General features: G+C 38.0%; 1 long non-coding RNA gene across 1 annotated transcript; it reads left to right on the top strand.

The window, feature by feature from the left end:
- Window positions 1-24,849: 24,849 nt before the first annotated feature.
- LOC113297682 lies at window positions 24,850-27,617 on the top strand. Its single transcript, XR_003333586.1, has 3 exons — window positions 24,850-26,160; window positions 26,813-26,895; window positions 27,421-27,617. It is a non-coding gene; the product is annotated as an uncharacterized LOC113297682 (long non-coding RNA).
- The last annotated feature ends 349 nt before the right edge of the window (window positions 27,618-27,966 follow it).

Here is a 27,966-nt window from a genome sequence, read left to right as displayed (position 1 = left end):
GAAAAACATTACTCTCTTTGATGTTTCTTAATCTGCGTGAAAAACTCTATAACGTCATCTAAATTGGAACGGAGGGAGTAAAACGTACCCTGATCTCGTAAGAAGTGGGAACGATTGAGTGATGGAAGAGTGCGTAACCGCCAGAAACCGTGCTTCCATGATGAAGGAAGTGGATCTGTTTACACCCGTTACTTCTTGCCACCATTAATCGTCCCGCTTCATGACACTTTCTTGTAACGGGCGTATTGCACGCCGCACGCTGTAAACCGCCAGACCAATACCCTGATGAGTATCTGTTAGAGCATAGATCGGTCAACCTCGCATGCGTTGCTATCTCAAGCATGTTTGTCAATGTTAGTGATCAAAACTATAAGTCTTGATTTCTAGCCTACATAGTTAAGTCTCGGACTAGGATAGAAAAGTGTAGTTGAGCTCAATGACTTCATGGCGATTCATCATACAACGACGAAGATCTATACAAGGAACCGTGGAACTTCATCAACAAAAAGGTATGTGGAGACTTGAACTTATATATCACTCAAAAATCTATATCTTCTATATCCTACTTCTTATGAGACAAAAGTCGTATGCTATATAGACTAGATCATACACATTTGACATTTCGAGCTGAGCATTCATTGCTTATCTTTTATCTCGAAATCGTGTGTTGGTAAAGCGTTTCGCTTTGATCAAGTTTATCTTCACCTAGTGACGAAAGTCATGACAAGTTTCAATCACTTTGAGAATTTCTCTGACGTGAATCGATCTGTGAATAACGGCTACATAACGTCCTCTGACATGTCTCAATGATTGAAATGGGAGTTTAGATTACATAACCATGTATTCCTTGAACCGAAGTTTTCGAACTTTGTTGATCAAGAGAAATCGGGAGGATTTTGGAATTGGCTTGCCAAGTTCGCGAACTGACGGAAGTTCTCGACCGAGAATTTCTGCTGGGATTTTCCAAAAACTCGTTTGTGTGCTAAGTCCGCGAACTGGCGGAAGTTCTCTTTCCGAGAATTTCTGCTGAGTTTGGAAAACTCAACCGATTAACTTAAGTCCGCGAACTTGTTTGTGAACTTAAGAGGTTATGATATAAAGATGTGCTCTGAACATGAAACATTAAATTGCTAAGGAATGCTTTATGCAAACCGTGGCTCTAATGTTCATGAGACGATTCAATCGAATCGAATCATCTTTGTTTCAATTGTGTCTTGTGTAGTTACATAAGATCTCATAGCAATTGAACAACTCTTTAACTAGTTTGTTTGAGTCAATTGAACTAGTTATGGTGAAGAAGAACAAGGTTAATATGAAATGCTCATATGGTTAACCTTTTGGGTTACTATGTTGAAACAACATACACGTACACGTTTGGGCATGGTTTTCACGAACCCAATAAACGTCTACCCAAGTGTGTGTGACAAGCTAAGTTTTCGATCTAACGGTTGAGAAATATTAGCTTGAATTTAAATCAGGTTTTCATCTAACGGTGAATAGGGATTGCTTTGTAACTAAGTCAAAACCCTGATTTGAAGGCTATATAAAGGAGACATCTAGCATTGTGCAAAACTAATCCACACACGTCTGTGTGCTACTAGTGCTCCCGCTAGATTCAATGTCCATTAACCTTTAATTTTCTTCTCTAAAATCAGGTTAACCACTTAAAAACTTCATTGGGATTGTGAAGCCAGACCGATACTACTTTATCGTAGTTGTGTGATTTGATCTTGCATTTTCTATCATACGAGTACAATGATTGATTGGATTGAGATCGTGAGAGTTCTTCGATAAGCAAGATAAAGAAGTTACAAACATCTTCGTCTCACTGTTTGTGATTCCTCGACAATCCGCTTGTGTAGTCAAGAAGGATTGTAGAGAGATGATTGATTAATCTAGGCTGTTCTTCGGGAATATAAGATCGGATTATCAATTGGTTCCTGTTACCTTGATTTTATATCTAAATACGGAACAAAACCTAGGGTTTATCTGTGGGAGAAATATTTATCCTCTTATAGACTTTTCTGTGTGAGACAGATCTGTTTATTATCAAGTCTGTTATTTTGGGTTACAACAACTCTTGGTTGTGGGTGAGATCAGCTAAGGGAATCAAGTGCGCAGTATCCTGCTGGGATCAGAGGCGTAGGAGTACAACTGTACCTTGGATCGGTGGGAGACTGATTGGTGTTCAACTAAAGTCCAGTCCGAAGTTAGTTTGCAATAGGCTAGTGTTTGTAGCGGCTTAATACAATGTTTATTCTATCTGGACTAGGTACCGAGGTTTTTCTGCATTTGCGGTTTCTTCATTAACAAAATTCTGGTGTCTGTGTTATTTCTTTTTCGCATTATATTTTTATATAATAGAAATAATACAGGTTGTGCGTTAATATCATCAATTGGAAATCCAACCTTTGGTTGTTGATTGATATTGATTGATCCTTGGACATTGGTCTTTGTTACCGTCCAAGTTATCTCTCTTTGATAAAGACTCGCAGATTTCTATTAGCTTGAGTAAAGATCAAATCGAAAGATTGAGATAATAACTCCTTGAGATACTTTCTATCTAGATTGAGCCTGACTGTCTAGTTGATTCTCTAGCAAAGTGTTTCGGAGTTAGTCCATACAGATTGCTAATCGAAATATTGGGTGGTGTTTTTAGACCCCCCCTTTTTCAATTGGTATCAGAGCAGGCAAACACGTTTAAGACCTAACAAGTCCGTGTTTGTAGCGATCTGACTCTATGGACAGAGGTGTTATCTCTATTAACGTACCACCAGTCTTTTATGGCTCAAACTACTCAGCATGGAAAGTTGCAATGTGTGCTTATCTTCAAGCATGTGATTTTCAAACCTGGGTATGTATTGTAAACGACTATAATCCTCCGGTTAATACAAAAGACGATGTATCTATACCAAAGGATGTTGATAGTTATAGTCCTGAAGAATCTCTTGCTGCAATGCAAAACTCTTTTGGGTTAAGTGCTATCAGACAGGCCGTTACCCCAGATCTTCAGTACTATGTGGCTACTTGCACTAAGTCTAAGAAAGCCTGGGATATCTTAGAAACTGTATTTGAAGACAAGAGATATGTTTCTAATAAACATGCCATCAATGGAGGGAACAACCTCAACACTCCTTCCATGAATACCGCCTCTAGAAAGGTGACAATTCGTGATCCAAATTCTATTCAAACATTTGCATTCAATGTTGTTTCTGAGACAAGTAAATCCTCTAACTTATCTTGGGATGATGAGTGTTGTTCATCTGGTTATTGGTTCAATAAACCGTGGTTAACAGAAAGGATCAAGGATTTCATGAAGAGGAGCGTTAGATGTGATAAACATCCACTGTCAGCTATTGCTTCTAAAGATTTTATGGAAGATAAATCTCCTTGTGTCGATGTCTTGAATACGTCTGTTGAGTGTGAAGTTACAGCTCTCGCAGCAGAAACCTCCATACACTCAAAATATGATTCAGAAATTGAGTCTGACACAGAGATTTTCGATTTCTTGAACAAAGAGGTCCTTCAAGAAAATCTTCAATTAAAAGCTTTATTTAAGAAACTGGAATCTTTAATCCAAGTGAAAGATCTTGAGATATATTGTCTTAATGATCAACTCACCAGGACCATTTTTCTAAAGGAAAAAGAGATTAATACTCTCAAAGATGATCTTCAACGATTATCTGGAAGTTTTGATAAAATCTCAGCAATGTTATTTGGTCAGAAATCCTTTGGAAACACCAATGGTTTAGGATTTAAGAGCAAGACTGCAGATATCAACAACTATGTTCCTAAGTGTCATGGGAAAACAAAGGCTAGGAGTTGTAATAAACAGAAGGCACTTCAACAAGACAAAGGTTCTCCGGGTTGTTCGTTTTGTGGAAATGCAAATCATGTTCAAAACACGTGTTGGAGATTCAAGCAGAGGAACAAGAGAATTTCTAAACTACAAGAGAACATGCAAATGTTGAATCTGGATAATCAAAGGTCGTGCAAAACCAATACTTCCAGAATCAGAAGAAGGAGGAAACATGTTTTTGCAACAAGCCTTGACAAGCAAAGGGAGCATCTGGCTCACTTTGTCTCTGATTGAGCTCGGAGACGCCTGCGTCCTCATTCTTAGCTTGAGAGGATTGAGGCTCTGCATCTTGTGGCTCAAGTATGTATCTTTGTTTGTTAAATATCCTGCTAACAATATTGTTTGTGGATCCTTAAACTGTGGAAGACTGTGTCAAGGATTAGGATGCCTTTTTAAATCTTCTTATCTTCTTCTTTCTTCTCATACGTTTTCATGACTCCTGTAACTAGAAGCACTTCTAAAAGTAATGTAGTAGAAGCAGTCAACGTATATCTATGCAAAGGATTTACTTCCTCAAGGATGATAAAGAATAAGTTTATAATCAATGAGTTTTTCAATAACAAGGAGTTTTCTGTAGATGCCCTGAGAGAGATCTACAATACCTAGTAAGTTTTCTTTTTGAATTAGTTGGAAGAATAACTAGTGCTTTGAATAGCGATGATTGTGACTACGCATAGCTATTTTTGTTTTCATCTTATTATGTTATTTTTTAGGTTTATTGGTTTTAGATTCTAAAAAAAAATTTGGAGGATGATGTTTATTGCAGTATTTTAATGGTTTGTGATATTGCAATATTTTTATGGGATATGTATTGTTTACGTCCGTGAACTTGAAGGTCCCATATTGCGGTCAAAAGTAAAGTCATTTATGAATCGGTATTCGTATTGATGAAAGTACGAATGGACTTTTGACATATACAAAAGTTATGCCTATGCAATCATGTATTTGATGGAAAATAGGATAAAATCTTTTGTTTTACAAGGATAAAGTCTATTATGTCGTTATGATGGAAAATAGAATAAATCCTTGTATATTATCCACGGTATTGATCTTCATTGATCCATTTTATTATGTTTTATCGTGAAGGCTCCATTGTGTGTCTTATGTTGAGCACCTTACAACTAAGTCGATTTACCTTGGCTTTGTTGGTTGTTCCATAAGATGCTATATGTCGAGCATTAAGAACTAAATTAATCAACCTGTTTGGTTATTTAGTTTGTACTCCATAAGTTTTCTTTCTTATGTCGAGTACATGTACGGTTAAGGTTGTCATATTCTATGATGAACTTAGTCGGGGTTCCATAAGTTCTTTTATGTTGAGCCCAAAATAATTAAATTGATTACTTCGGTGATTAGTTTGGTTATTTGTATTCCAATTAGATTAATTATAGGTTCTCTTGTAATTAATCTAGTTGAGATTTCATATATTCCACAAATTCTTGTGTTGAGTATATGAAAGGCTACACTATCATGTTCTTTGGTTAATGTAGTCATATATTCCGTAAGGTTTTCCTTATGTTGAGTATTTTAACGGTTAAGTTAGTCATCTCCGTGTGATTGACTTAGTCGTAGCTCCGTGAATTTACTTATGTTGAGCACTTTCAATTAAATTGATCACTTTTGTGGTTTGATTTAGTTGTGTATTCCAATTGAATTAATCATGGGTTTACTTGTGGTTAATTTGGTTGAGCTTTGGATATAGAAAATCATTCCTATGGTTTTTGGTGTCCAATATAAAATCCTTCTTTTCTTTCGAAATTAAGGTCGCTCTTGTTGTTCTCTCGGGAATGACATCAAATGGGGGAGAGTTCTTTTGAACTTGTGCTTAATGGTAATATCTTGCGGGGAGTGCGGCTGTGGAATTTTATAGGGGTTATCTTGTATCTTAAAACTCCTTGTTGAATGTTGTTAGCTTCGGCTATTAGATTGCATCTAAATTAAGTTGGTATGTTTTTTTCTTTTGGTCATGAAATGTCTCTTGTGGAAATTTCATTATGATCTCATTCTTGTACCTTTGCCAATTTTATTGACAAAAACGGGGAGAAATATTGTAGTTCACACTACAAATACATATGGTTTTCAGATCATTGTGTAAGGGGGAGTGGTTTCCATGATCGAGATGGAGTATTGACTAAGGGGGAGTGATACATATCACCGTAGTATTATTGTTAAAGTCGTGATACAATTGTACTTTGATGTTACATAATAATACTATGACACTATATAATAATGATCGAGAATCTCGATTTCTCTCATTGTCATAGCTACGGATCTTCAACGACGATGGTGCTAAACTTACAACCTTTGGGATCATTGGAGTACTTGGAAGGACGAAGATTTCAAGGAACGTTAAAGATTAGACTATGGAATATGAGCCACTAAAGTTTATCTTTTTTGTATTCCATATGTATTAGTAGTTTTGTCACTAAAATTGACAAAGGGGGAGATTGTTGGAGCATAGCTCGGTCAGCCTCGCATGTGTTGCTATCTCAAGCATGTTTGTCAATGTTAGTGATCAAAACTATAAGTCTTGATTTCTAGCCTACATAGCTAAGTCTCAGACTAGAATAGAAAATTTTAGAAGAGCTCAAGGACTTCATGGCGATTCATCATACAACGACGAAGATCTATACAAGGAACCGTGGAACTTCATCAACAAAAAGGTATGTGGAGACTTGAACTTATCTATCACCCAAAAGTCTATTTCTTCTATCTCCTACTTCTTATGAGACAAAAGTCGTATGCTATATAGACTAGATCATACACATTTGACATATCGAGTGGAGCATTCATTGCTTATCTTTTATCTCGAAATCGTGAGTTGGTAAAGCGTTTCGCTTTGATCAAGTTTATCTTCACCTAGTGACGAAAGTCATGAAAAGTTTCAATCACTTTGAGAATTGCTCTGACGTGAATCGGTCTGTGAATAACAGATACATAGCGTCCTCTGAGAATGTCTCAATGATTGAAATGAGAGTTTAGATTACATAACCATGTATTCCTTGAAAGTTTTCGAACTTTGTTGATCAAGAGAAATCAGGAGGATTGTGGAATTGGCTTGCCAAGTCCGCGAACTGACGGAAGTTCTCGACCGAGATTTTCTGCTGGGATTTTCCAAAAAACTCGTTTGTGTGCTAAGTCCGCGAACTCAGTCCGCGAACCCAGTCCGCGAACTGGCGGAAGTTCTCTTTCCGAGAATTTCTGCTGAGTTTGGAATACTCAACCGATTAACTTAAGTCTGCGAACTTGTTCGTGAACTTAAGAGGTTATGATCTAAAGATGTGCTCTTAACATGAAACATTAAATTACTAAGGAATGCTTTATGCAAACCGTGGCTATAATGTTCATGAGCCGATTCAATCGAATCGAATCATTTTTGTTTCAATTGTGTCTTGTGTAGTTACATAAGATCTCATAGCAATTGAACAACTATTTAACTAGTTCACTTGAGTCAATTGAACTAGTTATGGTGAAGAAGAACAAGGTTAATATAAAATGCTCATATGGTTAACCTTTTTGGGTTACTATGTTGAACCAACATACACGTACACGTTTGGGAATGGTTTTCACAAACCCAGTAAACGTCTACCCAAGTGTGTGTGACAAGCTAAGTTTTCGATCTAACGGATGAGAAATAGTAGCTGGAATCTAAATCATGTTTTCATCTAACGGTGAATATGGATTGTTTTGTACCTAAGGCAAAACCCTGATTTGAAGGCTATATATAGGAGACATCTAGCATTGTGCAAAACTAATCCCCACACGTCTGTGTGATACTATTGAGCCCGCTAGAGACGATCTCCAATAACCTTTGATTTTCTTCTCTAAAATCAGGTTAACGACTTAAAGACTTCATTGGGATTGTGAAGCCAGACCGATACTACTTTTATCGTAGTTGTGTGATCTGATCTTGCATCTTCTATCGTACGAGTACAATCGATTGATTGGCTTGAGATCGTGAGAGTTCTCCGATAGGCAAGATAAAGAAGTCACAAACATCTTCGTCTCACTGTTTGTGATTCCTTGACAATTCGCTTGTGTAGTCAGGAAGGATTGTAGAGAGGTGATCGATTAATCTAGGTTGTTCTTCGGGAATATAAGACCGGATTATCAATTGGTTCATGTTACCTTGATTTTATATCTAAAGACATAACAAAACCTAGGGTTTATCTGTAGGAGATAGATTTATCCTCTTATAGACTTTTCTGTGTGAGACAGATCTGTTTATTATCAAGTCTGTGATTTTGGGTTACAAAAACTCTTGGTTGTGGGTGAAATCAGCTAAGGGAATCAAGTGCGCAGTATCTTGCTGGGATCAGAGGCGTAGGAGTACAACTGTACCTTGGATCGGTAGGAGACTGATTGGTAGAAACGGTGTCAGAGTCATGCCAGAGGAGTCATAGGAAGGCCACCATGTAGAAACGGTCACAGGAGCAAATATTTCCACGAGTGGCTGTGGTGTGGCGCCTTTTTTAGGGTTTCCTAAGTCCGCACGGATTGTGGCATGTTGTGGGCCCGAGGAGGCATAGTTTTGTGCCACGATTAGAAGTTAGGGTTCCATCCACCGACACTAGAGCATGGCCGCTCTTACGGTTAGGCTATCCAAAATTGAAGTCTGTTGTGATGCTGGTCACGAACAGAGAGTGGGTACGTTTTGGCATGCTGCCGCGGTAAGTGGCACGTTTGGCATGTGTACTTGGCATGACCGTTTGGAATGTGCGCCTGGCATGCTCGTTTTGGCATGTTTAGCATGCCGTTAGTATGATGGCGCAGTTTTTGGGAAACCAACTTAGTATGGCGACCTCATGACAGAATTTCCACCTCTTTTAAAGCTGTGGCAGGTTTGGAGCAACCTGATTGGTCAATAAAAGTAGGGGGCCGGCCAAGCACGGGCGTGGCTGCCCTTTTTGGTGCACGTGGCAGGTTTAATGCGACCTGAATGGTCGATGGGGAATATGGCCGGAAAGTATGGGCCCAACCACAACTCATGGAAGCGTGGTAGGTTTAAAGCGATATGATTGGTCGACAAAGGAATTAGGTCCGGTTGGGTAGCATAAGGCGTGGCCAAGTGGCGCCGGCTGGCCTAGGGAATGGCCACGCTTCCCTCGTTGTTGCTCCTACTCCGCGGTTCTGTTTATTCTTTGCTTTCTGACTGAGTATATTGTGCAAGGGCCTTAACCTTGGTACTTGGAGGTCCGTGTTACTCTGCTGTGAGTGAACACAAATACGTCATGTTATACCAATATTAAGGGTTCTGTCGGGGAACATAAGCACGAGAAAAATACTAAGCAGGCTCCGGCATTTGTCAGTAATGCAGCTAGGAGCTTATACACTCATTAGGCTCTAAACTAGTGAACAATTCATCTAGGAGCTTGAGTTTCAATATAATATGAAAAAAGACATAGGCATTCATCAGATTTTTGATATATTCTCCAAATTCCCTGCGGAATATAGACATATCAATATCTACTACATCTGATGCTAGGTAGACTTTTACAAATATAGCCCTAAACTAAAAACCACTATCAACATTAAGTCCCCTGCTTAGCTCGTAACAGTGGCATTGTTGCGGGGTAAGCATGAGATGGTGACAGAAAAGGATAACAATCAAAAGGGTAAGTCATGAATAGATTGTCAGGGAGAATTTGGCTAACCTTTGGCAGGAGGCATGAGGAATCCGTGATCCTTGTATTGGCGACTTTGCGTAACTCCGACTTGGACATAGGGTGCTGGGAAGAGATGGCGCTGCAACTTGGTCCACGGATCGGTGGGTGGCGCTAGCTGGCTAGGTCACGGAATGTACGGAGATGGCGCTTGGATTCAGTCCTGGGAATGGTGGAAACGGGCTTCAGTTCATGGAATGGTGGAAACTGGCTTCAGTCCATGGAATAGTGGAAACTGACTTCAGTCCATGGAATGGTGGAAACTGGCTTCAGTCCATCGAATGGTGGAAACTAGCTTCAGTCCATGGAATGGTGGAAACTGGCTTCAGTCCGTGGAATGGTGAAAATATGGCGCTGGCTACCAAACGGTGATAAAGGCGCTGGAACTTCGGCTACGAAATGGTGATGGTGGCGTTGGAACTTCGGCTACAAAATGGTGATGGTGGCGCTGGAACTTCGGCTACCAAATGGTGATGGTGACGCTGGAACTTTGGCTACCAAATGGTGATGGTGACGCTTGAAATTTGGCTACCAAACGGTGATAACGGCGCTGATGGCTTCAGTTCGTGGAACGGTGGAAATGGAACTTGGAAGGCTTGCTGGTTGGATCACGGAATGCTGGAGCTTTGGCGCTAACTTAACCATAGAGTGCTGGAGCCATGGAGAGTTGGCTTGACCACAGAGTGCTGGAGCCATGGAGAGTTGGCTTGACCACGGAGTTCTGAAGCCATGAAGAGTTGGCTTGACCACGGAGTGCTGGTGCCATGGTGCGTTTTCGGTTGATGGCTGGTGTTCTTCGTGCTGGCGCGCTGCTGGTCCGGTCATGAAGCGGAGATATTGGCACACTACTTGTTCGGCTATGAAGCATGAGTGTGGTGCGCCTAGTCATCTGTTCCCATTCATGGAGCAATAAGGAGTCCTTATTCTGTTCAAGCTCTAGAAAATGCGTTCGTACAAAAAGGGGTATCGACCCTATTCTGTTTTTGTTGTTCATCCGGCTCTGTGCTTTCATCTGGAGCATCTGGCTCCTCTTCGTTATTTGTTAGCAGTGGTAGAGCGAGCATTAATTCCAACAAAGCAATCTCCAATGGTTATAATCAACAGCAAGGCAATCCAGGAGAACTCAAGGTAGGTGCTCTCGCATATATCCACCCAACAATACCATCGATCTTCTCCAGAATGTGTAATAAGGTTCTGACTCCAGAAGAACGAGTATCTTACCTCTCCAGTGAATTTCAAAATTTACCAAACTCCATTGCGCTCTTAGGATGGATGGATGAAATAATGTCAGGGCTAATCTTGAAGATTGTGGTTGCGTTGCTGGTCCATCCTTGACTTCAGGATATTTGGTACCTAGACTTTCTGATTGCGATAATGATATATTGTGGATGCTTGTATGGACGAAATATTTCAGAGCCATTGGGTGAAATAGATGAGTTGAGAGACGTTCCGTTGCCGATGTGTTGTTATCAAGTCTTTAAGGACTTCGTTCCAAGCGACATCCTTTGAACCATCTTCTGAATCTTGGATTATTGCATGGAACGGGATGAGGTGAGCAGTCCTCAGTTGTACTTCTGTTAGATCAGATTTCGTGGCAGGATATGGGAATGTATCTCTGTGTCTTGCATTTGGAGTCTTTGATGGTTGTCAGGATGGACTGCAATGAGCAGTCCCCAGTGGCACTTCTCTTTAATTTCTGAAGTTATTTTCTCCGAGCAGGCTTGGGATCCGCCGCGGCCTCGTAAAGTGTTGCAGGCGCCTTCTAGACAGAGAGGTGATGATATTCTTACGCTACACCCTTGAAGAGTAGATGACCTTGTCGTGGTTATGACCTTTTGGTTGACCGTGTATTTTGAGCTTTTACAGTGAAGGGATTCCGTGTAGAGCCTCGGTCCCTAAGTGTGGTTTACATGTTTCTATCTGGTGCGGTCGGTGGTTTGACCATGATAAAGATATCGCCGTCTTGCATCCGTACTGGTGACTTTGTAGTAATTGTTGCTATGGTGAAGCTCTGGCTGGTATCAACAAACGACCGAGTAAACTGTCCACGACCACGATCTTTTGGCGGTATGGATCAAAAGGTGGCCACGACTACAAACCCTGGCTGGCTGCGATCACGATCCTCGACAAGGGGAGTGTGGCGGCTACGGCACGATACTTGGCAGTAAGGATTGGTGGATACGTCACAACCTTGGAAAGGAGGAGTGGTGGCTACAGGGGAGAATGTTGCGACTTCGGGAGCGAACGTTGAAGCGGAGCGGCTTCTGGAGAAAAACGTTGAAGAGGCTCCTTCTGAGTTGTGGCCATGTCCGTATGAGTTTTGGAAAGAACTTCCTGTCTCTCTATTAAATCGATAATGGTAATGGGAAGGTTGGTTTCTTCTGGCTTGTAAAGACCCTCAAGCTCGTCAACACTATTATACTAGTCAAGAGAAGTATTAGTCATTGATATTCCGACTAGTTTTAACACGAAAGTTAATTAATAGAAAATAATATAACAACGATCTAAATACAAAACTAGTATCATTGGATAGGTCTCGAAAAGTTGTGCGGAATGGACTGCGCGAATGTGTCATTCGGACATCGTACGAAGAAGTTATCATCGGTTGAGTATAAAGGGCAGATTAGTCATTTTGTAGAAAAACCGTCTTGCCTCCCCTTATCAAGCTCGTGGATTCTTTAGTGTTTTCCTTGGTCTTGTCTCCAGAAACCGATCAAGAGAATGATCATTTTATTCCTTTTATTCTCTTTCTTCTTCTTCTTTCTTCTTCTCTGTTATTCCTATCCGTTTCTCTGTCGATCTCATTTTCAATGGATTGAGTTGGAATCTTTCGAGAATAATTCATGTGAAGCTTATGGTTATTGAATAGAAGAAGTAGGTGTTGGTGTCACAGTTGTTTGAGCACGGAAAGAAGAGGTTTGAGTTGCTGTTGTAAATCGAGAATTAGATTTTGTTTTGGAGATAAGGAAATCAAGAGAAGACGATGATTCAGTTGAGAACCTTGGTCGATGGTGGTGGTTTCTATTTAAATGGTTGATTAAGATTCAAGATGAAAAGGTAATTCAGATTTAATTAATTAGGGTTCTTTTGAATTGAAGACCAAGTTGTACGAATTTGAGTATTTAATGGAGTAACTAGTGATGGGTTTTAATCAGGTATAAAGTAGAAATTGAAAAATGGGGGTCTAACAACACCACCCAATATTTCGCTTAACAATCTGTATGGACTAAATCCGACATACTTTGCTAGATAATCAACTAGACAGTCAGACTCAATCTAGATAAAAGTATCTCAAGGAGTTAATATCTCTCTCTTGATTTGATTTTTACTCAAGCTAAAAACAATAGCGAGTCTTTATAAAATACAAGGAATACTTGGACGGTACCAAAGACCAATGTCCAAGGATCAATCAATATCAATTAACAACCAAAGGTTGGATTTCCAATTGATGATCACGAACGCACAACCTGTATTATTTCAATTATATAAAATATAATGCGGAAAAGAAATAACACAGACACCAGAAATTTTATTAACGAGGAAACCGCAAATGCAGAAAAACCCCGGGACCTAGTCCAGATTGAATACACATTGTATTAAGCCTCTACATACACTAGCCTACTGCAAACTAACTTCAGACTGGATTATAGTTGAACCCCAATCAGTCTCCCACCGATCCAAGGTACAGTTGTACTCCTACGCCTCTGATCCCAGCAGGATACTGCGCACTTGATTCCCTTAGCTGATCTCACCCACAACCAAGAGTTGTTGTAACCCAAAATCACAGACTTGATAATAAACATATATGTCTCACACAGAAAAGTCTATAAGAGGATAAATCTGTCTCCACAAATAAACCCTAGGTTTTGTTCCGTCTTTAGATATAAAATCAAGGTAACAGGAACCAATTGATAATCTGGTCTTATATTTCCGAAGAACATCATAGATTAATCAATCACCTCTCTACAATCCTTCCTGACTACACAAGCGGATTGTCGAGGAATCACAAACAGTGAGACGAAGATGTTTGTGACTTCTTTATCTTTCCTATCGGAGAACTCTCACAATCTCAAGCCAATCAATCGATTGTACTCGTACGATAGAAGCTGCAAGATCAGATCATACAACTACGATAAAGTAGTATCGGTCTGGCTTCACAATCCCAATGAAGTCTTTAAGTCGTTAACCTGATTTTAGAGAAAAAAATAAAAGATTGATGGAGATCGACTCTAGCGGGCGCACTAGTAGCACACAGAGTGTGGGGATTAGTTTTGCACAATGATAGATGTCTCCTTTATATAGCCTTCAAATCAGGGTTTTGCCTTAGTTACAAAGCTATCCTTATTCACCGTTAGATGAAATCCTGATTTAGATTCAAGCTAATATTTCTCAACCGTTAGATCGAAAACTTAGCTTGTCACACACACTTGGATATATGTTTACTGGGTTCATGAAAACCATGCCTAAACGTGTACGTGTATGTTGGTTCAACATAGTAACCCAAAAGGTTAACCATATGAGCATTTCATATTAACCTTGTTCTTATTCACCATAACTAGTTTAATTGACTCAAATGAACTAGTTAAAGAGTTGTTCATTTGCTATGAGATCTTATGTAACTACACAAGACACAATTAAAACAAAGATGATTTGATTCGATTGAATCGGCTCATGAGCATTATAGCCACGGTTTGCATAAAACATTCCTTAGTAATTTAATGTTTCATGTTCAGAGCATATCTTTAGATCATAACCTCTTAAGTTCACAAACAAGTTCGCGGACTTAAGTTAATCGGCTGAGTTTTCCAAACTCAGCAGAAATTCTCGGGATGAGAACTTCCGCCAGTTCGCGGACTTAGCACACAAATGAGTTTTGGAAAATCCCAACAGAAATTCTCGGTCGAGAACTTTCGACAGTTCGCAGACTGAGTTTGCAGACTGGGTTCGCGGAATTGGTAAGCCAATTCCACAATCCTCCCGATTTATCTTGATCAACAAAGTTCGAAAACTTCGGTTCAAGGAATACATGGTTATGTAATCTAAACTCTCATTTCAATCATTGAGACATTCTCAGAGGACGCCATGTAGCCGTTATTCATAATGCGATTCACGTCAGAGCAGTTCTCAAAGTGATTGAAAGTTTTCATGACTTTCGTCACTAGGTAAAGATAAACTTGATCAAAGCAAAACGCTTTACCAACACACAATTCCGAGATAAAAGATAAGCAATGAATTCTCAGCTCGAAATGTCAAATGTGTATGAACTAGTCTATATAGCATACGACTTTTGTCTCATAAGAAGTAGAAGATAGAATAGATAGACTTTTGAGTGATAGATAAGTTCAAGTCTCCACATACCTTTTTGTTGATGAAGTTCCACGGTTCCTTGTATAGATATTCGTCGTTGTATGATGAATCGCCATGAAGTCCTTGAGCTCAACTATACTTTTCTATCCTAGTCCGAGACTTAGCTACGTAGGCTAGAAATCAAGACTTATAGTTTTGATCACTAACATTGACAAACATGCTTGAGATAGTAACGCATGCGAGGTTGACCGAGCTATGCTCTAATAATCTCCCCCTTTGTCAATTTTAGTGACAAAACTATTAATACATATGGAATACAAAAAATATAAACTTTAGTGGCTCCTATTCCATAGTCTAATCTTCAACGTTCCTTGAAATCTTCGTCCTTCCAAGTACTCAATTGATCCCAAAGGTTGTAATTTTAGCACCATCGTTGTTGAAGATCCGTAGCTATAACAATGAGAGAAATCGAGATTCTCAATCATTATTATACAGTGTCATAGTATTATTATATAACATCAAAGTCCAATTGTATCATGACTTTAACAATAACACTACGGTGATGTGTATCACTCCCCCTTAGTCTATACTCCATCTCGATCATGGAAACCACTCCCCGTTACACAATGATCTGAAAACCATATGTATTTGTAGTGTGAACTACAATATTTCTCCCCCTTTTTGTCAATAAAATTGGCAAAGGTACAAGAATGGGATCATAATGAAATTTCCACAAGAGATATTTCATGACCAAAAACCATAGGAATGATTTTCTATATCCAAAGCTCAACCAATATAATCACAAGTAAACCCATGATTAATTCAATTGGAATACGCAACTAAATCAAACCAAAAAAGTGATCAATTTAATTGAGTGTGCTCAACATAAGTAAACTCACGGAGCTATGACTAAGTCAATCACACGGAGATGACTAACTTAACCGTTCAAATTCTCAACATAAGGAAAACCTTACGGAATATATGACTACATTAACCAAAGAGCATGATAGTGTATCCTTTCATATACTCAACACAAGAATTTGTGGAATATATGAAAACTCAACTAGATTAATTACAAGAGAACCTATAATTAATCTAATTGGAATACAAATAACCAAACTAATCACCCAAGTAATTAATTTAACTATTTTGGGCTCAACATAAAAGAACTTATGGAACCCCGACTAAGTTCATCATATAATATGACAACCTTAACCGTACATGTACTCAACATAAGAAAGAAAACTTATGGAGTACTAACTAAATAACCAAACTAGTTGATTAATTTAGTTCCTAATGCTCGACATATAACATCTTATGGAACAACCAACAAAGCCAAGGTAAATAGACTTAGTTGTAAGGTGCTCAACATAAGACACACAATGGAGCCTTCACGGTAAAACATAATAAATTGGATCAATAAAGATCAATATCGTGGATAACATACAAGGATCTATTCTATTTTCCATCATAACGACATAATAGACTTTATCCTTGTTGAAAAAAAGATTTTATCCTATTTTCCATCAAATTGATGATTACATAGGCTTAACTTTTGTATATGTCAAAAGTCCATTCGTCCTTTCATCAATACGAATACCAATTCATGAACGACTTTACTTTTGACTGCAATATGGGACCTTCAAGTTCACGGACGTAAACAATACATATCCCATAAAAATATTGCAATATCACAAACCATTAAAATAATGCAATAAACATCATCCTTAAAATATTTTTAGAATTTAAAACCAATAAACCTAAAAAAAAAACATAAGAAGATGAAAACAAAAATAGCTATGTGTAGTCACAATCATCGCTATTCAAAGCACTAGTTATTCTTCCAACTAATCCAAAAAGAAGACATCCTAGGCGACAATGCCTTTGAGAAATTCAGCATCATTCCCAAACTCCTTGTTGTCAACAGCCATTGGAACATAAGGTTAACGAAGATATGAGTTTATATCAACGAACTGTCTTGGCTGATTATGTCGTACCAAGGCTCTCTGAATTTCTAAGGACTTTGACACAAAAGCCTCTATTTCACGAATCTCCTTTCTTACTTCCTTCAACTCATCAAGAACATCGGAAAACTTCTGAGAGTTAGAAGGTACAACCCTGGGATTTCTTGTATTCCTTCTTTTCCTTTTCAGGGACTTAGAAACATGAGATTTTTCTTTTTCCTTGATTGAAGATTTAACAATCATGTTGACATCCTTTCCATCTGACATGGTACTTTGAGAACAGTTATAAACAACTGGATTTGTGTGATTGAATCACCTAACTCAACAAGCAATCTTATATAGGATGTCAAAAAGGAAAAAGGAATGTAGGGTTCGAAACCTATTGACAGGTTCGTATACGCCCAACTCTAAAACCCTATAAAGAGTAGAATTGTCGATAATAACCCTTTATTTTATTTGATAGACAGAAAATAAAAAATTTAAGAAAAGAAGGAAAAACTTTACAGAAGCCTGAATCAGCACTCAATCTTGTCTCTTTTCGTCAGGCACATGAGACAAGATTTTCCCAACAACACAATCAAGTTGTGTTGCGATGAACAACGATTTTTCCATCTTTTTCCTCAAGGGAGGAATCTTCATACTTATGTCTATCAAAATGATTCGACCATAATTTCTTTTCAAATGGTCTTACTCTATCCCCGGAAACCAACTTCTTAGACGAAGATAAGATATTACATACCTCGGCGGTCTTCTGAGCAAGTTTCAGCTTCCTTGCTAATCGATATGCTCTTCGTTGAAGTTTGCTGGCGTTCCTTATTTGGTGCTTGTACTTGTAACACCTTGATAGTTTGTGTCCCTTCATCTAACAAAACGAGCACGTCAAACTTGGATAGTATTCAGGCATCTGAGATGTGCAAGCAGCTAGACATACAGTAGATCCTGAAACATTACTGACAGGGTTTCCAGTTAGAGAATCTTCCAGGTTGATTGGGTTTCCTTTTTCTCCGAACCCATTGAGGTTGATATATGTATTGCTACAAGTATCAAAATCGATGTTTTCACCAAGGAGCCCTACACTTGATTTCCTATCTTCATCGGAATCATAGGCTTCAGAAATTTCATCAAGTGTTACAGCTAGACCTTTGTTTCCAGTGTATTTTCTACGATTTGGGCATTCGTTAGCAAAATGGCCAAAACCCTTACACTTAAAGCACTAAGGCATGTCCTCGTCATCAGCCTCGTCAGCATCCCTGTTTTTAGGAAGTACGCGACCGTGAGGTTTGTCTGATGACCTAGGTTTGTCTCTTGAAAACCGTTTACTTCTCTTCAACAGAAGATACCTAAATTGTCTTGTGATCAAGGAGACCGACTTGTCAAGGTCTTCATCTGAAAAATAATTCTCAGACTGATCATTCTCAGAGACATGAACACTTTTACTTTTGGCAAGTAATTTAGTGTTATTCTGTTCTTTAAAGGCAACATCCTTACCGACTTTGGATGTATGCTCATGGTCAAAGATCTTTAGCTTCCCAACCAAGGTGTTTCTGGAAATATTATTGAGGTTATTCCCCTCAACGATGGCATGCTTCTTAGACTCGTATCTAGATGGCAGTGATCTGAGAATATTCATTATAATGTTCTTTTCAGGAATAGTCTTACCCAATGCAAAAGATGCATTAACAATTTCAGACACTTTGTGATTAAACTCATCAAATGTTTCTTCATCTGCCATACGAAGGTTCTCCCAATCGGAATTAAGGTTTTGAAGCCTAGCTTCCTTTTCACTGGAGTTTCCTTCAAATACGGTTTCTAATATATCCCAAGCATCTTTATACCTAGTGCAATTAGACACATGGTGTTGAATACTTGGGGCAATGGCATGTATGATAACATTCAACCCTTCAGAATTCTGCTTTGCAGCAAGAATCTCGGCAGCATTATATTCACCAATATTCTTGGGAACAGTTCCGTCTCCAGCTGCAACAACGGGTGCATCATAACCATTCACCACATATACCCATGATTGAAAATCACGCGATTGAAGAAAAGCTCGCATAACAATTTCCACCATAAGTAATTGATGCCATCGAAGACTGGTGGTACGTTAATAGAGATAACACCTCTGTCCATAGAGTCAGATCGCTACAAACACGGAATTGTTAGGTCTTAAATGTGTTTGCCTGCTCTGATACCAATTGAAAAAGCGGGGGTCTAAAAACACCACCCGATATTTCGCTTAGCAATCTGTATAGACTAACTCCGAAATACTTTGCTAGAGAATCAACTAGACAGTCAGACTCAATCTAGATTAAAGTATCTCAAGGAGTTAATATCTCTCTCTTGATTTGATTTTTACTCAAGCTAAAAACAATAGCGAGTCTTTATCAAATACAAGGAATACTTGGACGGTACCAAAGACCAATGTCCAAGGATCAATCAATATCAATCAACAACCAAAGGTTGGGTTTCCAATTGATGTCACGAACGCACAACCTTTATTATTTCCATTATATAAAATATAATGCGTAAAGGAAAAAACACAGACACCAGAAATTTTGTTAACGAGGAAACCTCAAATGCAGAAAACCCCGGGACCTAGTCCAGATTGAATACACACTGTATTAAGCCGCTACAGACACTAGTCTACTGCAAACTAACTTCGGACTGGACTATAGTTGAACCCCAATCAGTCTCCCACCGATCCAAGGTACAGTTGTACTCCTACACCTCTGATCTCAGCAGGATACTGCGCACTTGATTCCCTTAGCTGATCTCACCCACAACCAAGAGTTGCTGTAACCCAAAATCACAGACTTGATAATAAACAGATCTGTCTCACAGAGACAAGTCTATAAGAGGATAAATCTGTCTCCCACTGATAAACCCTAGGTTTTGTTATGTCTTTAGATATAAAATCAAGGTAACAAGAACCAATTGATAATGCAGTCTTATATTCCCGAAGAACATCCTAGATTAATCAATAAACTCTCTACAATCCTTCCTGACTACACAAGCGGATTGTCGAGGAACCACAAACAGTGAGACGAAGATGTTTGTGACTTATTTATCTTGCCTATAGGAGAACTCTCACGATCTCAAGCCAATCAATCGATTGTACTCGTACGGTAGAAGATGCAAGATCAGATCACACAACTACGATAAAGTAGTATCGGTCTGGCTTCACAATCCCAATGAAGTCTTTAAGTAGTATCGGTCTGGATTCGTACTAGTAGCACACATACGTGTGGGGATTAGTTTTGCACAATGATAGATGTCTCCTTTATATAGCCTTCAAATCATGGTTTTGCCTTAGTTACAAAGCAATCCTTATTCACCGTTAGATGAAATCCTGATTTAGATTCAAGCTAATATTTCTCAACCGTTATATCGGAAACTTAGCTTGTCACACACACTTGGATATATGTTTACTGGGTTCATGAAAACCATGCCTAAACGTGTACGTGTATGTTGGTTCAACATAGTAACCCAAAAGGTTAACCATATGAGCATTTCATATTAACCTTGTTCTTATTCACCATAACTAGTTCAATTGACTCAAATGAACTAGTTAAAGAGTTGTTCATTTTCTATGAGATCTTATGTAACTACACAAGACACAATTAAAACAAAGATGATTCGATTCAATTGAATCGGCTCATGAGCATTATAGCCACGGTTTGCATAAAACATTCCTTAGTAATTTAATGTTTCATGTTCAGAGCATATCTTTAGATCATAACCTCTTAAGTTCACAAACAAGTTCGCGGACTTAAGTTAATCGGCTGAGTTTTCCAAACTCAGCAGAAATTCTCGGGATAAGAACTTCCGCCAGTTCGCGGACTTAGCACACAAACGAGTTTTGGAAAATCCCAGCTGAAATTCTCGGTCGAGAACTTCCGAAAGTTCGCGGACTGAGTCTTCGGACTGGGTTCGCGGACTTGGCAAGACAATTCCACAATCCTCCCGATTTCTCTTGATCAGCAAAGTTCGAAAACTTCGGTTCAAGGAATACATGGTTATGTAATATAAACTTTCATTTCAATCATTGAGACATTCTCAGAGGACGCTATGTACCCGTTATTCACAGACCGATTCACGTCAGAGCAATTCTCAAAGTGATTGAAACTTTTCATGACTTTCGTCACTAGGTGAAGATAAACCTGATCAAAGCGAAACGCTTTACCAACACACGATTTCGAGATAAAAGATAAGCAATGAATGCTCAGCTCGAAATGTCAAATGTGTATGATCTAGTCTATATAGCATACGACTTTTGTCTCATAAGAAGTAGAAGATAGAATATATAGACTTTTGAGTGATAGATAAGTTCAAGTCTCCACATACCTTTTTGTTGATGAAGTTCCACGGTTCCTAGTATAGATCTTCGTCGTTGTATGATGAATCTCCATGAAGTCCTTGAACTCAACTACACTTTTCTATCCTAGTCCGAGACTTAGCTATGTAGGCTAGAAATCAAGACTTATAGTTTTGATCACTAACATTGACAAACATGCTTGAGATAGTAACGCATGCGAGGTTGACCTAGCTATGCTCTAACAGAAATGTTTGTGTGGATTTAATTTTGATTTCATAGGAAATTAGGGTTTCTCATGTTCTTCCCCAATTTAAGAGTTAGGGTTTCAAGTTGAGTTACAAAGAATGAAGTTGAAATTGATATTCTATAAGGATGATTAGAAGCGGGTTTGATGTGAATTATTGATTGAGACCGAGTTCTGTTAATAATGAAGATTGATTTTATAGTTAGGGTTTTGAAGTTACTAATTATGAAGTTTCATCTGAGGTGATGAGTCGAAGATAGGGTAAAGGTATGAGTAATCTTGACTTGATGGTGAGATGGTATTGCAGGAAAGGGTTGCAGTATGTATTTGATTTTTAATTATTGGTGTTGAACTAAACTGAGTTAGAGTTTTTCAGTTGGAAATGATATTGTTGTGGATTGAAATTGAACTAGATTGGTGGAGAATATGAATTAGTTTTAAAAAGGTTGGACAAGTATCTGAGTTGGTTAAGATGGATGTAATGTTTGTTTGAATGTGCAGAAGTGGTAATGTTGTTAGTGTTTATATTGTTGAGGTTGCAGGGGATGTAAGTATGAACTGAGTTTGTGTTGAGCAGAGTTGGTGTTGTAGATTGGTGGTAGTGGTTTGGTGTTGGGTATGTATTTGAGATAAGAATGGATTGCACATGATGGTATTGTTGAACTGGTGGAGGTACTGTATTGCAACTGGTGATGGTGCTGTTGTGTTTTGAATGACAGCATTGAAGTTATTGGAGTTTGTATTTTAAATGATGATGAGGTGTGTTGGTTGGTTGTTAGAGCTGAACTGTTGGTGACTGGTGCTGATAGTATCAAGCTAAGGCGTAAATGGATGTTGGTATGAGCAGTGTAGGATTATAGTTGTTAGTTCAGTAAAAGCTAAAAGCTGCAATTGCAGGTAAGCTGTATTATCTTTGTAATTCATTTTGAAGTTTATTTGAATGATTCAAGTATTGCATTATTAGATTGAAGTGAACTTGAGTTAGGTTGTAGAATTAGAGTTGCAGTTGTGTAAGAAGAACCCTTGGCTTGTCTGACTGAGCTTATTGAGTCTAACTCAGTTTTGTTTAGCTAACTCAGTTAATCTGACTGAGTCGAGTTGACCTTTGACTGGACGTTGACTGTTAGTTGAACCATTTGACCATCATTGACCGTTAGATGACCCAGTTGGGTCAGCACTTGTATAATGGGATGATTCTAGTGGACTTGGGCTTAGTGTCTTATATTCTTAGTTTCATGAATTGGACCCTTATGGTCTGATTACCCTTTGGTTTCTTCTACAAAGTTGTAGATATTCGTTAGACCTATCGAATGAACTATATAATCAACCTAATTGGATTAGCAAACCCTTAGATAGAGAAAAGATAGAGAATCAAAAGGTGTAAAGTCATAAATGGATTTAGAACCATTAGATAGACTTGTATGATTCGAGTAATTTGGCTAGATTCTTAGAGTGCTTGTATGATTAACAGTTAGTCTATTAACAACAATCGATTCAAAGGATGAACCGGTGTATCGTGGATCTCGAGCTAGGCGTGGCTTGTCATCAAAAGAAGTGGGAATACTTTTAACTCTTTTGAAACCATTGTTGTTTCTTTTACAAAAGTTTATGTTTAACAAACTCATGCATTATCAGTTGTGCATTCCATCCATTGTTTAATTTGTGTTATGATTGTTCTATTGATTCTTTGAATCTTTCCATGAATTGGAAAGGACCTGTAATGTTTTGTTGCCAATATGAATTGTTATGGGAAATGAGAATTTCCACGTGTGGTATATAAGATACGCTCCTTCGTTTATATCTACATGAATTCAGCTTTTATGCTTATTAGGTGTGGAACAACCCGGCATCAATATATCTATGTACGTGTGGAAAAACCCGACATCACTATTATATATTGTTTGAAGAAGGAGTTTGTCCATATACATTGTTTGTGCATTTCCAGTGACTTAGTCACTTTGATGTTTGGGAAAATATGAATTGCTTTCCAAATCTTGCTCATGATTTCTTTAAAGTTAATTGTTATTCCTGCTAGGCACCCCTTTTAGGGATGATGTGCTCACCCATTCCCATTTTCAATTTCAGAGACAGATCGGAGTTGCGCAGCGAAAGCTTCGAGGCATTGATTTTGTTTGTTAGATTAATTCTGCTATGATTATTATGTGGTATATTTTATTTGCAATCCAAATAACTATTATATATGTATCAATTGAGAGGAGATCTTGTATATATATTTCTGAGCGGGGTTAAGTTTGGGTTAAGTTTTGTAGAAGATTTCTTAATTGAATGTTTAAGTAAATGATTTTAGATTCTTAGTGACTCTTTATTAGTTAACCTCTTGGATTGGTCAACTTCTATATTTGGGGGCGCTACAATATTGGTATCAGATCTCACTATTATATATTACGTGGGTAATAATAGTATTAGCCAGTGCCAGATTGATTGTTAGACTAGTTTAGAACTGAGTTGGGTTTGTGAGATAAAATCTTAATCACTAAAAACTATCAATAACTAAAAGATCTGTTTAGTGTATTAAATTTTTTTGCTTATTTGTGTATATATTTTTGAAGTAAAATTTTTAGGTGACACCAATTATGATAGAAATTTAGTGATTCGTTAATCTTAGTAAGTTAAGGTTTTGTTAATCCAGCACTGGGGAATAGTGAAGGTTGTGTTCTCTCTGTTCGTAGGAAGGCATTGTTGGGACTGGCCAACCTTGACAGGGAAACTGCATTCAGAGGTGACCGATCATAGACGTTTAGTATGACTTAAATCTTTTAGAAAACCGATAATTATAAATTCAATTGGAAAGATTCATAGGATTCTTCCTTGAAGTTAGAGACGGGTATTTTATAAAATAGAAATTATTTTAGAGAACTTAAAAGACTATAATTTATAGTTTTCCATTATAAAGATTAGTATAAGAAACTTAGACTTCCCTATTTGATAGAATTTAAATCAGTGTAGTTGAACCTAGAGCCACAAATCGTAGTTGTGAAAAGCCATATAAGTTTGTGTTCTATTTTGTTGTTTGCGCTTAGACAAGAGATGGATTTTCCTTTAAGGTGGGGAGTTTTTTAAGACCAGGAGGATGATTTAATTTTCGAGGACGAAAATTTATAAGGTGGGGAGAATGTAAAGACCCTCAAGCTCGTCAACGCTATTATACTAGTCAAGAGACGTATTAGTCATTGATATTCCGACTAATTTTAACACTAAAGTTAATTAATAGAAAATAATCTAACAACGATCTAAATACGAAACTAGTATCATTGTATAGGTCTCGAAAAGTTGTGCGGAATGGACTGCGCAAACTTGTCATTCAGACACCGGAAGAAGAAGTTATCATCGGTTGAGTATGAAGGGCAGATTAGTCATTTTTTAGACAAACCGTCTTGCCTCCCCTTATCAATTTTGTAGCTTCTTTAGTGTTTTCCTTGGTCTTATCTCCAGAAACCGATCGAGAGAATGATCATTTTATTCCTTTTATTCTCTTTCTTCTTCTTCTTTCTTCTTCTCTGTTCTTCCTCTCCGTTTCTCTGTCGATCTCATTTCCAATGGATTGAGCTGGACTATTTTGATAATAATTCATGTGAATCTTTTTCTTGTTGAATATAAGAAGTAGGTGTTGATGTCACGGTTTTTTGATCACGGGAAGAAGAGGTTTGAGTTGCTGCTGTAAATCGAGAATTATATTTTGTTTTGGAGATAAGGAAATCAAGAGAAGATGATGATTCAGTTGAGAACCTTGGGATGGTGGTGGTTTCGATTTAAATGGTTGATTAAGATTCAACATGAAAAGGTACTTCAGATTTAATTAATTAGGGTTCTTTTGAAATGAAGATCAAATTGTACGAATTTGAGTATTTAATGGAGTAACTAGTGATGGGTTTTAATCAGGTATGAAGTAGAAATGTTTGTGTGGATTTAATTTTGATTTCAAAGGAAATTAGGGTTTCTCATGTTCTTCCCCAATTTAAGAGTTCGGGTTTCAAGTTGAGTTACAAAGAATGAAGTTGAAATTGATATTCTATAAGGATGATTAGAAGCGGGTTTGATGTGAATTATTGATTGAGACCGAGTTGTGTTAATAATGAAGATTGATTTTATAGTTAGGGTATTGAAGTTACTAATTATGAAGTTTCATCCGAGGTGATGAGTCGAATATAGGGAAAAGGTATGAGTAATATTGACTTGATGGTAAGATGGTATTGCAGGAGAGTGTTACAGTATGCATTTGATTTGTAATTAGTGGTGTTGAACTAAACTGAGTTAGAGTTTTGCAGTTGGAAATGATGTTTCTGTGGATTGAAATTGAAATGGATTGGTGGAGAAGATGAATTAGTTTTTAAAAGGTTGGACAAGTACCTGAGTTGGTTAAGATGGATGTAGTGATTGTTTGAATGTGCAGAAGTGGTAATGTTGTTAGTGTTTATATTGTTGAGGTTGCAGGGGATGTAAGTATGAACTGAGTTTGTGTTGAGCAGAGTTGGTGTTGTGGATTGGTGGTAGTGGTTTGGTGTTGGGTATGTATTTGAGATAAGAGAATGGATTGCACATGATGGTATTGTTGAACTGTTGGAGGTACTGAATTGCAACTGGTGATGGTGTTGTTGTGTTTTGAATGACAGCATTGAAGTTATTGGAGTTTGTATCTTAAATGATGATGAGGTGTGTTGGTTGGTTTTAGAGATGAACTGTTGGTGACTGGTGCTGATAGTATCAAGCTAAGGATGAAATGGATGTTGGTATGAGCAGTGTAGGATTATAGTTGTTAGTTCAGTAAAAGCTAAAAGCTGCAATTGCAGGTAGGCTGTATTATCTTTGTAATTCATTTTGAAGTTTATTTGAATGATTCAAGTATTGCATTATTAGATTGAAGTGAACCTGAGTTAGGTTGTAGAATTAGAGTTGCAGTTGTGTAAGAAGAACCCTTAGCCTATATGACTGAGCTTATTGAGTCTAACTCAGTTTTGTTTAGATGACTCAGTTAATCTGACTGAGTCGAGTTGACCCTATTACCTGAGTTGGATCGAGTTGACTCAATTGACCGATTTAGACTTGACCATTTGCCCTGGACTTTGACCTTTGACTGGATGTTGACTGTTAGTTGAACCATTTGACCATCATTGACCGTTAGTTGACCCAGTTGGGTCAGCACTTGTGTAATGGGTGAGTCTAGTGGACTTGGGCTTAGTGTCTTATATTCTTAGTTTGATGAATCGGACCCTTATGGTCTGATTACCCTTTGGTTTCTTCTACAAAGTTGTAGATATTCGTTAGAAATATCGAATGAACTATATAATCAACCTAATTGGATTAGCAAACCCTTAGGTAGAGAAAAGATAGAGAATCAAAAGGTGTAAAGTCATAAATGGACTTAGAACCATTAGATAGACTTGTATTATTCTTGTGTGAGCCATTTTGGCTAGATTCTTAGAGTGCTTGTATGATTAACAGTTAGTCTATTGACAATGATCGATTCAAAGGATGAACCGGTGGATCGTGGATCTCGAGCTAGTCTTGGCTTGTCATCAAAAGAGGTGGGAATACTTTTAACTCTTTTGAAACCTTTGTTGTTTCTTTTACAAAATTTTATGTTTAACAAACTCATGCATTATCAGTTGTGCATTCCATCCATTGTTTAGTTTGTGTTATGATTGTTCTATTGATTTTTTGAATCTTTCCATGAATTGGAAAGGACCTGTAATTTTTTGTTGTCAATATGAGTTGTTATGGTAAATGAGAATTTCCACGTGTGGTATATAGGATACGCTCCTTCATTTATATCTACATGAATTCAGCTTTTATGCTTATTAGGTGTGGAACAACCCGACATCAATATAGCTATGTAGGTGTGGAAAAACCCGACATCACTACTATATATTGTTTGAAGAAGGAGTTTGTCCATATAAATCATTTGTGCATTTCTAATAACTTAGTCACTTTGATGTTTGGGAAAACATGAATTGCTTTCCAAATCTTTCTCATGATTTCTTTAAAGTTAATTGTTATTCTTGCTGGGCACCCCTTTTAGGGATGATGTGCTCACCCATTCCCATTTTCAGTTTCAGAGACAAATCAGAGTTGCGCAGCGAAAGCTTCGAGGCGTTGATTTCGTTTGTTAGATTACTTCTGCTATGATTATTATGTGGTATATTTTATTTGCAATCCAAATGACTATTATATATGTATCAATTGAGAGGAGATCTTGTATATATATTTCTGAGCGGGGTTAATTTTGGGTTAAGTTTTGTAGAAGATTTCTTAATTGAATGTTTAAGTAAATGATTTAGATTCTTAGTGCCTCTTTATTAGTTAATCTCTTGGATTGGTCAACTGCTAGCTTTGGGGGCGCTACATGGCTCCTCCAGTCTCTCGTTCTGACGAAGAAGTGGTGACAACTCTGGTGATGATTGGAGGCGGTCATGCTCGAAAAAATATTAGGAGTAGCGCCGGCTCTGGTAATAAGAGGCGTCACGTCAGAAGGGATGCTTCTGGTGCCGCTGGTGTTGGTGGTAGAGGATGTAACACCATGGGACGTGCTGACTGCGCTTGTGGGTGGTACATTGGTGTTGGCCATTCCCTTTTTGCTCTCGTCCGATACGGCTACA

This window comes from Papaver somniferum, chromosome 7 (assembly GCF_003573695.1).
Source record: "Papaver somniferum cultivar HN1 chromosome 7, ASM357369v1, whole genome shotgun sequence".
NCBI lineage: Eukaryota > Viridiplantae > Streptophyta > Magnoliopsida > Ranunculales > Papaveraceae > Papaver > Papaver somniferum.
The sequence above is the reverse complement of the archived record's forward strand: the minus strand, read 5'-3'. Positions and strand labels throughout refer to the sequence as shown.